Source organism: Callionymus lyra, chromosome 9, assembly GCF_982586985.1.
Source record: "Callionymus lyra chromosome 9, fCalLyr1.hap1.1, whole genome shotgun sequence".
NCBI classification, from domain to species: domain Eukaryota; kingdom Metazoa; phylum Chordata; class Actinopteri; order Syngnathiformes; family Callionymidae; genus Callionymus; species Callionymus lyra.
In genome coordinates this window covers 825,588-834,563 of record NC_141826.1, presented here as the reverse complement: position 1 = coordinate 834,563, position 8,976 = coordinate 825,588, and positions in this window count along the sequence as shown.

Sequence of the window (8,976 nt, the reverse complement as noted above, 5' to 3'; positions counted from 1 at the left end):
CCAGCCAAGCAAGCCTGAACCTCTGGCTCCTACGAGCAACCAAACTGCTCTGCCAGAAAAGACTTGTGACCCTTGCACCGAGTAAAGATACGTCTCTGGTTGGTTACACCAACATGGTCAAGGACAGCCTGAAACACAGAACCAGGACCGGACCCAAGAAGACTGTCAGTGCTTTCAGCCGCCAAGCCTTCTTCACCATGGTCCCTGCGAAGTCACGCCCGACATCGCTGGATCCAGGGCCTTCAGTCGTACTCCTCCTGCTGCTTACCTCCTCATCATCCTCACCTCAACCTCCTCTTCATCATCATTCCTTCCTCTCTCCTCTCGACGACGTAAGAAACTGTAACATTGTCACTATTGCATTGATTGATGTGTTGGGATTTTTCGAATTGATCAGAGGCAGCAAGATTAGCTTAAGACAAGTTGTAAAGCTTTCCCAGAAGTTGACAATTATCAAAGCCTTCAAGTCCGTTGAAGGCTTTGATAATTATGATGAGTAATTAATATTGTTCCTTCCATGATATCAAAGCAAGCATCATCATTCCATTCCATTGTTCTTAACTGTTCTCCCTTTTCTCTTTATTTCTTTCGATAAATCCTATAAAAAGTACGTCAGTTGCCTTTACAATTTTTCATATTTTTGTATAATCAATTTAAGAGCCTCTTACTCAGAAAGGAACAGATAATCACGACAACAAGTAGTAACTTCAGTAAATGAGATTGATTAAAAATAGTGTTTCATAGTTAATTAATTAGGCCAATTAATTAATTATTATCCACATAAATGTAATAGTTTCCCTTGTACTATAAAACAAAGGGTGGTGCTCCAACTTCAGGTAAAGTTTACCTAGGGGCAATTTTAAAGTTAAATCGACCAGAACTTAGATGTTCTGAAAATAAACCTTTTTATAAGGTATATATAATCATAACATTACCATGGATTTTTTTTCATGGATCAAAAAAGGATTCGAGCACAAAGGCAAGTGTTCCTGAATCTGATCCTGAAAAGGTAATACATAACTATTAGCATCATATATAGTCAACAATGGGAAATGCATGGATCAATGTTGTTACTACATCAAATTTGTGAATAGGAGCCAAATAATGTGGGTTCCACCCATCTGTTCAACAATACTTGCTGTTTATATAATAATATTCATGGAACCCTGTAAAAAAAACATCATGTGGTCATAAATGTACTGTCAATCCAAAAAATAACCTTATTTCTCAGTCAAAGCAAATGGCAGTACACCATCACAACGTTTATGTCTATTTGGCTGGGCAGTGCCTTGTCTTTTGATTTTAAAAAGGATCCCATTATGAACAACAACGTTAGCAAGGATGTAACTTTCCCACATTGGTGCTACAGTATGTAATGAACTATATTCAATGTAAACCGTCTTTGAGAGCTAAGCCAGTCCCCAGGATCTGTGTCAACATTCCTCCTCGTTGAGACAACACCAGACCAGGTGGAATTGGCATTTCACAAACTTTGCCTGAGTAATCACAGCAGGAAGGGTGATGGTTCAAGCCAATAAGTTCCATTAGCCTGAGTTTCCCAAAGCAAGAAGGATTAGAAGTTTGACGAACGGTCAAGCTAAACCTTCAGTTACCGAGGATTTCAACTCTTCATGTGAGATTATGACCAACAAGAATCAGGTAAGAACTTTATGGCTTCCTCCAGATGCAGAGTCTGTGAAAATGCTATTCACCACTGAAACCATTACCAGATGTCTTCACAGGCAAAATGTGTGTGTGTGTGTGTGTCTTGGATAATATTCATTGAAATGTTTATTACCTGCTTAAAGAAATATACTTGTAAGTGAATGGAGCTACGTGCAAGGTGTTTGAAGTTATCAAAATGAAGAAATATTTGAATAGAATTAATCATTATCAAAACCTTGTTTTTGCTAATCCTTATCCTAAATTTGTCATGTTTGGTGTTATGTTAATCTCTGCGCTCCGTGGGAAACGAATCTAGAAAGAACAAATCGATTTAAAGCATTTTTAATGTACATTTGATTTTTCTTTTTTGATTTTTTTTGACGAGAAGAAAAGACAACTGGAGAGGTGAGAAGATGAAGAGGGGGGTGTCAGTGTTGGAGGATCCTTTTCCCGCAGAAGAAACGTCAACCAATCATAAACTGGGTCATCACCAACTTTGCCTTCAAGACGCAACTCCGGCCTCCTGACTTCAACTCCTGCAAGCCCAAACTGAGGACCGCGCTGAAGGACCCGCTTCCAGTATCCTTCCAGACTCCGCAAAGTTTTTGTGAGTCTTTTCAAATCTTGACCAGACCGGTCCGATTGTTCCAATATTCGTAGAACGTCTCCCCGACTGCGAATCTCCATCGAGAAGCAAGCAACCCGTGAATCATCCTTACCTCCGGTAAGAAGCAAGTGTTCCTGAACTAAAATACTTTCCCTCAGCGAAGTGAACATTCCTGGGGTTCAGCACGGTTCACTTGAGGTGTCTAAAACCAGTAAGGCCGACACTGTGATTCATCGGAAGGTTCGGTAGACCGAACGCAATAGCTTGGCCCCCCTCGTCGAAAGAACTTTGATCCCCTCATTCCTGACTGTCATCCTCATCATCATCTCCTCCAACCATCCACTCGCTTGCCACCTTCATCTGGTCTCCAGCTGCTGCCTAAACCTCCATCCAACATCTACGTCAAGTAAGATGCTGATCACTTCATCTTGAAAAAAATTGATTTGTGTCTGGGTTGTTTAATGTGCGGGTAGTCCAGTAAGATTTTGTTTTTGTTCTCGGTTCCGAAACTTACCGTAACATACTAATTTTTGTCATTCATTATTCAGTCATTGTTAAATAAATTTATAAAATGTCATGCCGTTGTTCGCTTCTCTATTCTGGTGTAATAACGGTCAATTTAAGAGCCTCTTACTCAGTAAAGAACAGATAATCATGACAAAAAGTAGTAAAACTTCAGTTAAATGAGATTGATTAAAACTAGTGTTTCATAGTTAATTAATTAGGCCAATTAATTAATTATTATCCACATAAATTTAATAGTTTCCCTTGCACTATAAAACAAGGGTGGTGTCCCTTTTCTTCAGGTAAATCTTACCTAGAGGCAATTTTAAAGTTAAATCTACCAGAACTTGGACGTTTTGAAAATAAACCTTTTTATAAGGAATATAAAACTACTACAAGTATTTATTTCCAGAAGCTGTTGCAGTAAGCATTAACATGGCCCTTCATCTACTTTTTTTATGGTTTATATTAAATCATCAAAATGCAAAGCTTAAGTGTCTAGAGAAATTTCCTGCAATTATGAGAGTGTGTTGGAACAGCTTGTGTCTTGTCTGTCACTATATGCATTAACCTTTCAATGTTGATTCCTGCCATTACTTTTCTTTTTTTTATAGATAGCCACTAACACTAAACATGCAGAGAAAAACAAAACTGCCCTGGCACCTGATATCAGGGAGGTAATACTATACATCATATCTATTATATACTGTATAGTCATATATTACTCACATATGGACTCACTGGTGACAGTTGCTGAGAGGAGATCACTGAACAGCTACCGTCCATCATGGATGTGACAGTCATCCTCTCAATACTGTCATCAGTGAGCAGAGAAGCAGATTGAGTGCATGAATGCTCCTCCCATGATGCAAAACAAATAGACTCAAGGACTCATTCATTCCTTTTGTTATTAGATTGTACAATTCTGAGTTCGGGGGCAGGAGTGGAGCGAAAGTATCTGGAAGTTCTGTTCTATGTTAGTCTTTGTATCCTTTGTATATGTTATTTTTCTTTGATCTATGTTCTTTATCTTTATCCTTAGACTTATATTGTATCATCTTGTTGTTTCTCTTTATTTCTCTATCTTCTTGTTCTTATTTTATTTTGATATATTTTTTATAAAAAATTGCTGTATTTGTTGTGGCTATTGGTAAATAACATATTCCCGAAGGAGACCTCCTGGGGATCAATAAAGTTCTACCTAACCTAACCTATTACCTCTGTGGAAAATGGCATCCTACCACAGACCAAAAACATGAAGTCACTTTAATACACAACGACGAAACACCAGACCTTCTAAAAGGAAAATAAAAGAGAGGCAGCAAAATAGCATAAGCAATGCGCCAAGGATACCAGACATCGCTACAGTTTTACACCAGAATTTCTGGTTGACCAGTGATGAGATTGATTTTGCCTCTTATCAACAGTTACTGAAATACCCAGACATTGACTGTTTTTAATTGGTCCTGTATTCAATATTACACTGTGACCACCAAAAATATATCGTGGTTATTGAAGCCATCCTCGGCTCATTTTTTGTTGAGGCGACCTGCTGTCCAGAGGCAAAGGTCTTGGAGCACCCGTGGCCTGTTTGCTCTGGCCTTTGCAGCAGTTATCTGCAAAGGATTAACCCTGAGGACTGCAGGTTCCCTAAAAAAGGGAATGAGAGCAAACTTGTTCTCTTCCTTCAAAAAGAAAGCCATGCCAGACTTTCATTATGAACTCTGTAAAAAGGAAAGATAAAAAAGCCACTGTACAGTAGAAGTGTATGTGTGCAGAATGGCAGACAACAGGGAATTAATGGTACTGTGTAATAATTGCAAAGAGTAAGTAAGTAAGTAATATTTATTTATATAGCGTTTTTCGAGACCCCAAAGCGCTTAAACAAACAAAACAATACTCAAAAAAGTATATACACTTTAAAGATCAAGATAATACTGAGAACAACACAGGAGTTCCAGAAAATCAAGGAAAAGCCTGAACAAATAGAAACGTCTTAAGATGTTTCTTAAAGGAGTCAGTAGACTCCATCAAGCGCAAAGAGAGAGGAAGATTGTTCCAAAGCTTAGGAGCAACAGCCTGAAAAGATTTCTCTCCTCTGGTCCTGAGTCGTGTGCGTGGAACCATAAGTAGATTCTGATCCACAGACCTCAGAGCCCGAGCTGGGGTGTAAGGCTGGATCAGATCAGTGATGTAAGGAGGAGCCTGACCATGAATAGCTCTGAAAGTAAGAACCAGAATTTTAAAGTTGATCCTGAAAGAAACTGGAAGCCAGTGAAGAGTTTTAAGGATCGGAGAAATGTGAGTTCTTCTACTTGAGTGGGTTAGAATTCTCGCTGCAGAGTTCTGAATCAGCTGCAGGCGAGACAACTCCTTCTTGTTAAGACATGAAAACAAACTGTTACAATAGTCCAGACGAGAAGAAACAAACGCATGGATTACAAGCTCCAGATCATGTTCCGACAACATTTTCCTAAGTTTAGAGATTTTTCTCAGTTGAAGGAAACAGTTTCTGGTCAGTTTTCTGCAGTGTCGAACAAGAGACATGTCTTTATCAAATACAACACCCAGGTTTCTCAGGCTCAGTTTGACAGACTGACCTAAGTCACCCAAGTACTGACTCAACCCTGGAATCTTATCATCAGGAGCAATCACCAGTGTTTCAGAAGAGTGGTACCATCCTTATTTTTTGGACATTCCTGAAAAACCCATCACTTCAGATGACGAGTGGTTCTGTCCGAAGTGCATGGCTATTTAATATGTTCTGGAAGAGAATCTACTTAACATGTATATGTTGTTTTTATGTCTCATGTGTCTTTCTTGGTGTTTCCTGTTTTTATTTTGAAACCTGCTCCCTTCTGTGTCTGTGAGTTCTACTTCATATTGGTGCTCCGCCCTCTAACCGCTACGCTATTGGTTTATCTTTGAGGCCCCCGCTCGTCTCTGAGACGAAGCTTAATGAACTCGCCACCGAGCTGGGTGCAGTCGACTTCCTATAAAGGCGGGAAACAGCAGAGAGATCCTGACAGTGGAATGTAATGATGGCAAATGAATATTGAAGTGAACAAATGTGTGTGCATGAAGTGTAAAGACTTCCTGAAGAGGGGAGACACATGTCTGCTTCATTTGCCTAGGCCCAAATCACACAATGACTGATTGAAGCTAAAATGTTCCACCGTTCATAAACAGCGAGAGTTTCCTCTCAGAACACAGTTCGAAGGTTTTAACCCCTTCGTCCGGGTCATGCCAAGACTGTAATAACGGAGTCGGTTCACACGAATGAAGGGCAGACTCAACCACGTTTGTTTGTTTCCAGACGAGCAGATGTCCGCTGGACTGGCAGAGTCAGCTGTGTTTACTCCAGCGTCGACAAGTGCGCGTGCCCGACAGAACTTGAGAGCTGATGAGCGCTGTCAAGAAGCACAGGCACCGTGGAGGACGACACCGAGACTGACGCAACATGGCCCTTTACGTGGACTTCTAGATCTACACTGTACTGCTGATGAGGTAGAGGAGAACGACAGAAGCTGCCCTCCTCAGGATGACGCGTCATATGCTCCCCTGGAGGGGGTTCCGGGATCTGCTCGGCTGAAACATCTACATCTGTGGTGAGTTTGTCCATATTTTTCCTATTTCAGGAAAATAGGAGTTTTCCCATGATCGATCCGGACCTCTTGGACACAGACGTTGGAAGTGATGTCGCTCAGCAGGTGTTAGTTCAGCTCAGTGTTCAGACGCCCGGACATCGGATGCACAGTCACCGATCATGCAGCAGCTGTGGGTGAGCTGTGTGGTTTATTATGAGAGTGTTATTGGCAGAGAGCGCAGCTTCAAGCCTGTGACAGTAAGTTACTCGCATGTTTTGAGGTCTTCGCTGCTAATGCTAAGAAATTCATGCTCCGCTGCTCACAGCCGGCGAGGTTTTTACTCTCACCACATATCAGCTGTGTTTACTTTCACTTCCGTGTGACTTTTAGTTGCCGGCCCGGCGGTTTTTGTCATCTGATGAGGTAAGAATATGGAAACTCATTATGCTGACGTTGCCCGGAGGCTGTTTTCCCTCCCCTACAAGAGTGTCGAGAGCAGCTGGTTCCGGGTTTGGTGTCCCGGTGTTTCTGGGCGGGAATTCAATGGAATGGTTTGTCCCGGAGCCATTACGCGCCCAGGGTTTGACCCCATCTTGGGATCCTGCGGGGGCGAGCTGTCGCCCCTGATGACGGGACAGATCAGGATCTCCAGCGAGCCGGTTCACCTATAAGCAAATGTCCATGAGACCGGCTTAATCAGCTGTGTTTACTTCACTTCCGTGTTGACATGCGCTGGAAAACGGGGAATGAGGTTGAGGGGCGAAGAGGATACATGCAAGACGCATCTGAGGTTTCTCCCACAGAGCCAGATTTTATGTAGGAGTGTGGGGGTTCTAGTGAATCCAGCTCAAGTACATGCACTGTTGGTTCAGGAGATGGAGATGCGACTCTTGTGATGCCCTTTCTTCAACGGCCCGCCCTGTGACAATGGCGGGGGAGGGCCAGAGGACAACCCAAAGTTCATCAGGGCTGCAGTTCTGACGGAACATTATTCGGCTTGGAGTCGCCTGGTTTTACTTCATTCCAGATTGCAGAGGGAAGTAATCAGGCGGGGCTATGCGCTCCAGTTAACCGTCAACCCTGCGTTTTTCTCTGGACACGAGTGGCGGAACAGGGAGTGGGTCCGCTATTTGAACAGGTTATAGCCACCCGCCCGTTTCGTAGTTGACGGTAAAAAGACTTCTGACAGGTGTAAGTCCTGGAGATTGGATGTCATCTATCGACCTGACCGACGCATACTTTCCCGTTCTGATAGTCGAGAGACATCAGAAGTATTTGCGTCACACTCGACTTCCGTTCGGCCACTCTCTGGCACCGAGGACCTTCACCAAGTGTGTGGAGGCAGCACTGGAACCAATGAGAGCAAATGGGGTGAGGATCTGACCTAATTGGCGACTGGTTGATCCTTGCCAGGCAAAAAGTCACGCTCACACACAGAAGATGTTGAGCAATATTGCCAACCTGGGGTTCATGGTGAACCTCAGCAAGAGCGCTCTGACTCCAGTCCAGCAGTTAGTTTACTGCTAAACAGGGAGGAAGGATATGCGTGCCTCCCGGACATGAGTATCCAGCCCATTCTCCGACTGACAACACAGTTGCTGAAGCTCGTCGTCATGTAAAAAGAAGAAAGAAGGACGGCAGCAGGCGCTGTTATGTCCCTCCTGGGTCTCGTGGCAACAGCTCACACGGCAGTGCGGCTGGGCTTGCTGCATATGAGGGATCTCCAGAGGTGGTTTGGTCGTCTCAAGCTAGACCCTAAGCGTGACCGAGGTCGAAAAGTGAGACTCCCGCTTTGGTTTTGCAGGACATCAAGTTTTTTGGAACTCTCTAACCAACCTCAGAAGGAAAGTTCCATTAGGTTGCGTCCTTCATTACACTTAGGTGTTCACAGACGCATCCAGGTTGGGGAGGCACCTTAGGTCAGACCTACGCCAGCAGTGTCTGGAACAGATCGGTGTACATCAACTGGCTAGTGTTGAAAGCAATTCACAACATACTGCTTCACCTCTCTCTCCCCAACTTTCACAGTCCAACGTCCTAGTGCTACCAGACAGCTCCACCAGTGGCTTACGTGAATCGCCAGGGTCGAGTCAGATCCCCAGCCCTTCTGAATGTGGCAAAGAAGATTTGGCTGTGGGCAGACCGTCACCTGCTCTGTCCAGGAAGAATCGGGTGTGTCCGAGTCGTGGCTGCCAGGATGTGGTCTTGGTTCGGTCACACGGTGGCGGACCTCTACGCCAAAAAGGAGAACTTCAAATGTCTTCTTTGGTTCTTCCTCAGGGCCTCTGATTGACCCCCACTAGGCGTTTTTTATTTATCACAATATAGGTACTCACTATACAACCAACGTAAACATAAGAATCGACAAGAGTATTTCAACTTGTTTCAATAAACTTGCGGCACCAAACTCGCAAGAACATCCCCCCCCCAAAAAAACAAAAATAAATAATAACACGCTTGAATACTTATATTATAATGACCAAAATTCTTTAAAAAAAACTTGTAATATGAAATTCACAAGCAAAAAACGCCTTTTTCAACCAATAGAAGTCTACGGTAGTTGACCGTAAAACCACTTACATATAACAAGTAAGCCGTTTTTACTCTTTTTTT